Source organism: Scyliorhinus torazame, unplaced genomic scaffold (genome assembly GCF_047496885.1).
Source record: "Scyliorhinus torazame isolate Kashiwa2021f unplaced genomic scaffold, sScyTor2.1 scaffold_242, whole genome shotgun sequence".
NCBI lineage: Eukaryota > Metazoa > Chordata > Chondrichthyes > Carcharhiniformes > Scyliorhinidae > Scyliorhinus > Scyliorhinus torazame.
The window spans coordinates 78,024-85,116 of record NW_027307969.1 but is presented as its reverse complement, the minus strand read 5'-3'; positions in this window follow the sequence as shown (position 1 = coordinate 85,116).

Genomic DNA, 7,093 nt, shown 5'->3' with positions numbered 1-7,093 from the left:
GACAGGAGGCTCGGCCTGCAGCCCTGGATGGTCCCACTCCCACCTCAGGCAGAGGTGTGGGAGGACAGGAGGCTGCGCCTGCAGCCCTGGATGGTCCCAGTACCACCTCAGGCAGAGGGGTGGGAGGACAGGGGGCTGGGCCTGCAGCCCTGGATGGTCCCAGTCCCAACTCAGGCAGAGGGCTGGGAGGACAGGAGGCTGGGCCTGCAGCCCTGGATGGTCCCAGTCCCACCTCAGGCAGAGGGGTGGGAGGACAGGAGGCTGGGCCTGCAGCCCTGGATGGTCCCAGTCCCAACTCAGGCAGAGGGCTGGGAGGACAGGAGGCTCGGCCTGCAGCCCTGGATGGTCCCACTCCCACCTCAGGCAGAGGGGTGGGAGGACAGGAGGCTGGGCCTGCAGCCCTGGATGGTCCCAGTCCCACCTCAGGCAGAGGGGTGGGAGGACAGGAGGCTGGGCCTGCAGCCCTGGATGGTCCCACTCCCACCTCAGGCAGAGGGGTAGGAGGACAGGAGGCTGGGCCTGCAGCCCTGGATGGTCTCACTCCCACCTCAGGCAGAGGGGTGGGAGGGCAGGAGGCTGGGCCTGCAGCCCTGGATGGTCCCAGTCCCACCTCAGGCAGAGGGGGGGTGGACAGGAGGCCGGGCCTGCAGCCCTGGATGGTCCCTGTCCCACCTCAGGCAGAGGGGTGGGAGGACAGGAGGCCGGGCCTGCAGCCCTGGATGGTTCCTGTCCCACCTCAGGCAGAGGGGTGGGAGGACAGGAGGCCGGGCCTGCAACCCTCGATGGTCCCAGTCCCAACTCAGGCAGAGGGGTGGGAGGACAGGAGGCCGGGCCTGCAGCCCTGGATGGTCCCACTCCCACCTCAGGCAGAGGGGTGGGAGGACAGGAGGCTGGGCCTGCAGCCCTGGATGGTCCCAGTCCCAACTCAGGCAGAGGGGTGGGAGGACAGGAGGCCGGGCCTGCAGCCCTGGATGGTCCCAGTCCCACCTCAGGCAGAGGGGGGAGGAGGACAGGAGGCTGGGCCTGCAGCCCTGGATGGTCCCACTCCCACCTCTGGCAGAGGGGTGGGAGGACAGGAGGCCGGGCCTGCAGCGCTGGATGGTCCCACCTCAGGCAGAGGGGTGGGAGGACAGGAGGCCGGGCCTGCAGCCCTGGATGGTCCCGCTCCCACCTCAGGCAGAGGGGTGGGAGGACAGGAGGCTGGGCCTGCAGCCCTGGATGGTCCCAGTCCCAACTCAGGCAGAGGGCTGGGAGGACAGGAGGCTCGGCCTGCAGCCCTGGATGGTCCCACCTCAGGCAGAGGGGTGGGAGGACAGGAGGCCGGGCCTGCAGCCCTGGATGGTCCCGCTCCCACCTCAGGCAGAGGGGTGGGAGGACAGGAGGCTGGGCCTGCAGCCCTGGATGGTCCCAGTCCCACCTCAGGCAGAGGGGTGGGAGGACAGGAGGCTGGGCCTGCAGCCCTGGATGGTCCCAGTCCCAACTCAGGCAGAGGGCTGGGAGGACAGGAGGCTCGGCCTGCAGCCCTGGATGGTCCCACCCACCTCAGGCAGAGGGGTGGGAGGACAAGAGGCCGGGCCTGCAGCTCTGGATGGTCCCACTCCCACCTCAGGCAGAGGGGTGGGAGGACAGGAGGCTTGGCCTGCAGCCCTGGATGGTCCCAGTCCCACCTCAGGCAGAGGGGTGGGAGGACAGGAGGCTCGGCCTGCAGCCCTGGATGGTCCCACTCCCACCTCAGGCAGAGGGGTGGGAGGACAGGAGGCTGGGCCTGCAGCCCTGGATGGTCCCAGTACCACCTCAGGCAGAGGGGTGGGAGGACAGGGGGCTGGGCCTGCAGCCCTGGATGGTCCCAGTCCCAACTCAGGCAGAGTGCTGGGAGGACAGGAGGCTGGGCCTGCAGCCCTGGATGGTCCCAGTCCCACCTCAGGCAGAGGGGTGGGAGGACAGGAGGCTGGGCCTGCAGCCCTGGATGGTCCCAGTCCCAACTCAGGCAGAGGGCTGGGAGGACAGGAGGCTCGGCCTGCAGCCCTGGATGGTCCCACTCCCACCTCAGGCAGAGGGGTGGGAGGACAGGAGGCTGGGCCTGCAGCCCTGGATGGTCCCAGTCCCACCTCAGGCAGAGGGGTGGGAGGACAGGAGGCTGGGCCTGCAGCCCTGGATGGTCTCACTCCCACCTCAGGCAGAGGGGTGGGAGGGCAGGAGGCCGGGCCTGCAGCCCTGGATAGTCCCGCTCCCACCTCAGGCAGAGGGGTGGGAGAACAGGAGGCCGGGCCTGCAGCCCTGGATGGTCCCAGTCCCAACTCAGGCAGAGGGGTGGGAGAACAGGAGGCCGGGCCTGCAGCCCTGGATGGTCCCACTCCCACCTCAGGCAGAGGGGTTGGAGGACAGGAGGCTGGGCCTGCAGCCCTGGATGGTCCCAGTCCCACCTCAGGCAGAGGGGTGGGAGGACAGTAGACTGGGCCTGCAGCCCTGGATGGTCCCAGTCCCACCTCAGACAGAGGGGTGGGAGGACAGGAGGCTCGGCCTGCAGCCCTGGATGGTCCCACTCCCACCTCAGGCAGAGGGGTGGGAGGACAGGAGGCTGGGCCTGCAGCCCTGGATGGTCCCAGTCCCACCTCAGGCAGAGGGGTGGGAGGACAGGAGGACGGGCCTGCAGCCCTGGATGGTCCCAGTCCCACCTCAGGCAGAGGGGTGGGAGGACAGGAGGCTGGGCCTGCAGCCCTGGATGGTCCCACTCCCACCTCAGGCAGAGGGGTGGGGGGACAGGAGGCTGGGCCTGCAGCCCTGGATGGTCCCACTCCCACCTCAGACAGAGGGGTGGGAGGACAGGAGGCCGGGCCTGCAGCCTCGATGGTCCCACTCCCACCTCAGGCAGAGGGGTGATCAAACCGTGATCTTTATCAATGATGAGAAGGCGGAAACAGTGGAAGTTTAAACTGGACAGATATTTCACAGCTGGATTCAGACAATACAGACAGCAATGTGTCGTAGATTGTGGAAGTGCCACAAATGTTGTCAAATGCAGTACGCGGGGTCCCTCAATGTTACAATCTTGCTGAGAGACTGTCAGCCCACAGGGACAACATTTCTGTTTAATTGGACTGATGGACAAGTTAAAATAGTTCAGTTTCAAAGTTTAAAATAACCAGTCATTTTTCTGTGCAGCTTTCGGAATCTGTCAGTGGAATTTACTTCACACAGGCAAGTTTAACAAGTGTATGGGGAACTGATTAGAGGTTTTGATGGAGATATTCCTGCATTATGGAAATGTGTGAGATCTATTTAGGGTTTGGAAATGGATTGAGGATCAAAGGAAGCAGTTGTTTTTTAACTACATTAGACTGAGAGCCTTGAAGATTCACAACTTCCATGAGCTGTGAGAAAGGCCGGTTATTCAAATACTTCAGACAAGTGAATAAGCTACAGGAACATTGAATATACAGACAGAGACAAGCAGACACCTATAATCGGAGCTTAAACTTCACGTTTGAATGTGAAGGGCTGAAATAAACAAGAGTCCACCCTGGGATTCGGTGCAATTTAAGTTCTGCTTTTTCAAAAAATAAATATAACTATCTGCAATGAAAAATTTCTTGGACAGGACAGAGGGATTTTGACTCTGTATTTAACCCCAGACAGTATTTGGGTTGTGAGTGTTTGATGGGCAGTGTAGATGGAGCTTTACTCTGAAACACTGGAATTCAGTCTCAGGGCTGATTTAATCACATGCTTCAGAATAATAATTGATATTGTACATCTCGTGTGTGTCTCAGTGACAGCTCTGAAACATGTACAGCACAATCTCATCCTGTTTCTGTGTCTCTCTCTGAAATTAGCTGGTCCATTTCCTAAATTACTCCTGACTAGATTTCAAAAGGGCTCCATTGCCTGTGAAGCAGTTTGTGATACCCAAAGGTTATGAAAAGTGATTTAGAAAAGTCTGTCCCCAAGTCTGTCTGAGTTTGAGTATCTGTGTTTCTGTACACGTGTGTGTGTGTTTGGGGGGGGGGGGTTATGTGTGGCATTCTTTACGCGGCACTGGAAGTTACACGGTAGCACAGTGGTTAGCACTGCGGTCTCACAGCTCCAGGGTCCCAGGTTTGAATCCCGGCTTGGGTCGCAGCCTGTGCGGAGTCTGCACATTCTCCCCGTGTTAGCCTGGGTTTCACCCCCACAACCCAAAGATGTGCAGGGCAGGTGGATTGGCCACGCTAAGTTGCCCCTGAATTGGAAAAACTGAACTGGGCTCTGGATTTATTGTAAAAATCTTTTTATTGCCATTTCCACAATTCTGTGCATTGCGGCTAGTTTACATTTCTCAGAGAGTGAAAAGGCTTTCTCTTACGTTTCTATCGTTACAAACTGTTGCCGTTCAGTTCGGCGTGTCTGCCCCCCCACCCCCCCCCCCAACCCCCCTTTCCCAAACCCTTCCCCTCTCTCCCCCGCAGACCCTCCGTGATGCCCTTCCGGGCCGACCTGGTGTGTGACCCCCTGCTCCTTGTTTACCCCCTTACCCCCCTTTCTTTTCTCCCTCCATCGGTTTCAGCCGTGTTCTTTCAGTGGATTGGGGGGGGGTTCCCCCTCCCCATCTCTCTCGGTGGGTGGGGGGGGGCGGTTCCCCCATCTCCATCTCTCTCGGTGGGTGTCCCCCCACTCCATCTCTCTCGGTGGGGGGGTGGTCCCCCCTCTCCATCTCTCTCGGTGGGGGTGGGTCCCCTTGACCATCTCTCTCGGTGGGTGGGGGGGGGGGGGGGTTCCCCCCTCTCCATCTCTCTCGGTGGGGGGGGGGGGGTTACCTCCTCTCCATCTCTCTCGATGGGGGTAGTTCCTCCCCTCTCCATTTCTCTCGGTGGGTGGGGGGGTCCCTCCTCTCCATCTCTCTCGGTGGGGGGTCCCCCCTCCCCATCTCTCTCGGTGGGGGGGGGGGTTCCCCCCTCTCCATCTCTCTCGGTGGGGGGGGGGGTTCCCCCCTCTCCATCTCTCTCGGTGGGGGGGGGGGGTCCCCCTCTCCATCTCTCTCGGTGGAGGGGGGGGGTTCCCCCCTCCCCATCTATCTCATAGAACATAGAACATTACAGCGCATTACAGGCCCTTCGGCCCTCGATGTTACGCCGACCTGTGAAACCACTCTAAAGCCCATCTACACTATTCCCTTATCGCCCATATGTCTATCCAATGACCATTTGAATGCCCTTAGTGTTGGAGAGTCCACTACTGTTGCAGGCAGGGCATTCCACGCCCTTACTACTCTCTGAGTAAAGAACCTACCTCTGACATCTGTCTTATATCTATCTCCCCTCAATTTAAAGCTATGTCCCCTCGTGCTGGACATCACCATCCGAGGAAAAAGGCTCTCACTGTCCACCCTATCCAATCCTCTGATCATCTTGTATGCCTCAATTAAGTCACCTCTTAACCTTCTTCTCTCTAACGAAAACAGCCTCAAGTCCCTCAGCCTTTCCTCATAAGATCTTCCCTCCATACCAGGCAACATTCTGGTAAATCTCCTCTGCACCCTTTCCAATGCTTCCACATCCTTCCTATAATGCGGCGACCAGAATTGCACGTAATACTCCAAATGCGGCCGCACCAGAGTTTTGTACAGCTGCAACATGACCTCATGGCTCCGAAACTCAATCCCTCTACCAATAGAAGCTAACACACCGTACGCCTTCTTAACAACCCTCTCAACCTGGGTGGCAACTTTCAGGGATCTATGTACATGGACACCGAGATCTCTCTGCTCATCCACACTGCCAAGAATCTTACCATGAGCCCAGTACTCTGTCTTCCTGTTTTTCCTTAAAAAATCAATCACCTCACACTTTTCTGCATTAAACTCCATTTGCCACCTCTCAGCCCAGCGCTGCAGCTTATCTATGTCCCTCTGTAACTTGTAACATCCTTCCGCACTGTCCATAACTCCACCGACTTTAGTGTCATCTGCAAATTTACTCACCCATCCTTCTACGCCCTCCTCCAGGTCATTTATAAAAATGACAAACAGCAGTGGACCCAAAACAGATCCTTGTGGTACACCACTAGTAACTGGACTCCAGTCTAAACACTTCCCATCAACCACCACCCTTTGTCTTCTTCCAGCTAGCCAATTTCTGATCCAAACTGCTAAATCTCCCTGAATCCCATGCTTCCGTATTTTCTGCAGTAGCCTACCGTGGGGAACCTTGTCAAATGCTTTACTGAAATCCATATACACCACATCAACTGCTTTACCCTCATCCACCTGTTTCTCACCTTCTCAAAGAACTCTATATGGTTTGTGAGGCACAACCTACCCTTCACGAAACCGTGTTGACTATGTCTAATCAAATTATTCCTTTCCAGATGATTATACACCCTCTCTCTTATAAACCTTTCCAAGATTTTGCCCACAACAGAAGTTAGGTTCACTGGTCTATATTTACCGGGGTTGTCTCTACTCTCCTTCTTGAACAAGGGGACAACATTTGCTATCCTCCAGTCTTCTGGCACTATTCCTGTTGACAAAGATGACTTAAAGATCAAAGCCAAGGCTCTGAAATCTCCTCCCTAGCTTCCCAGAGAATCCTAGGATAAATCGTATCCGGCCCAGGGGACTTATCAATTTTCACACTTTCCAGAATTGCTAACACCTCCTCCTTATGAACCTCAAGCCCTTCTAGTATAGTAGCCTGAATCTCAGTATTCTCCTCGTCAACATTGTCTTTTTGCTGTGTGAATAGTGATGAAAAATATTCATATAGCACCTCTCCTATCTCCACGGACTCCAAGCACAACTTCCCACTACTGTCCTTGACTGGCCCTACTCTTACCCTAGTCATTCTTTTATTCCTGACATATCTATAGAAAGCTTTAGGGTTATCCTTGATCCTACCTTCCAAAGTCTCCTCATGTCCCCTCCTGGCTCTTCTTAGCTCTCTCTTTAGGTCCTTCCTAGCTAACTTGTAACTCTCGAGCGCCCTTACTGAACCTTCATGTCTCATCTTTACATAAGCCTCCTTCCTTCTTCCTCTAGACAAGTGTTTCGACTGCCTTAGTAAACCACGGTTCCCTTGCTCGACCACTTCCTCCCTGCCTGACAGGTACATACTTATCA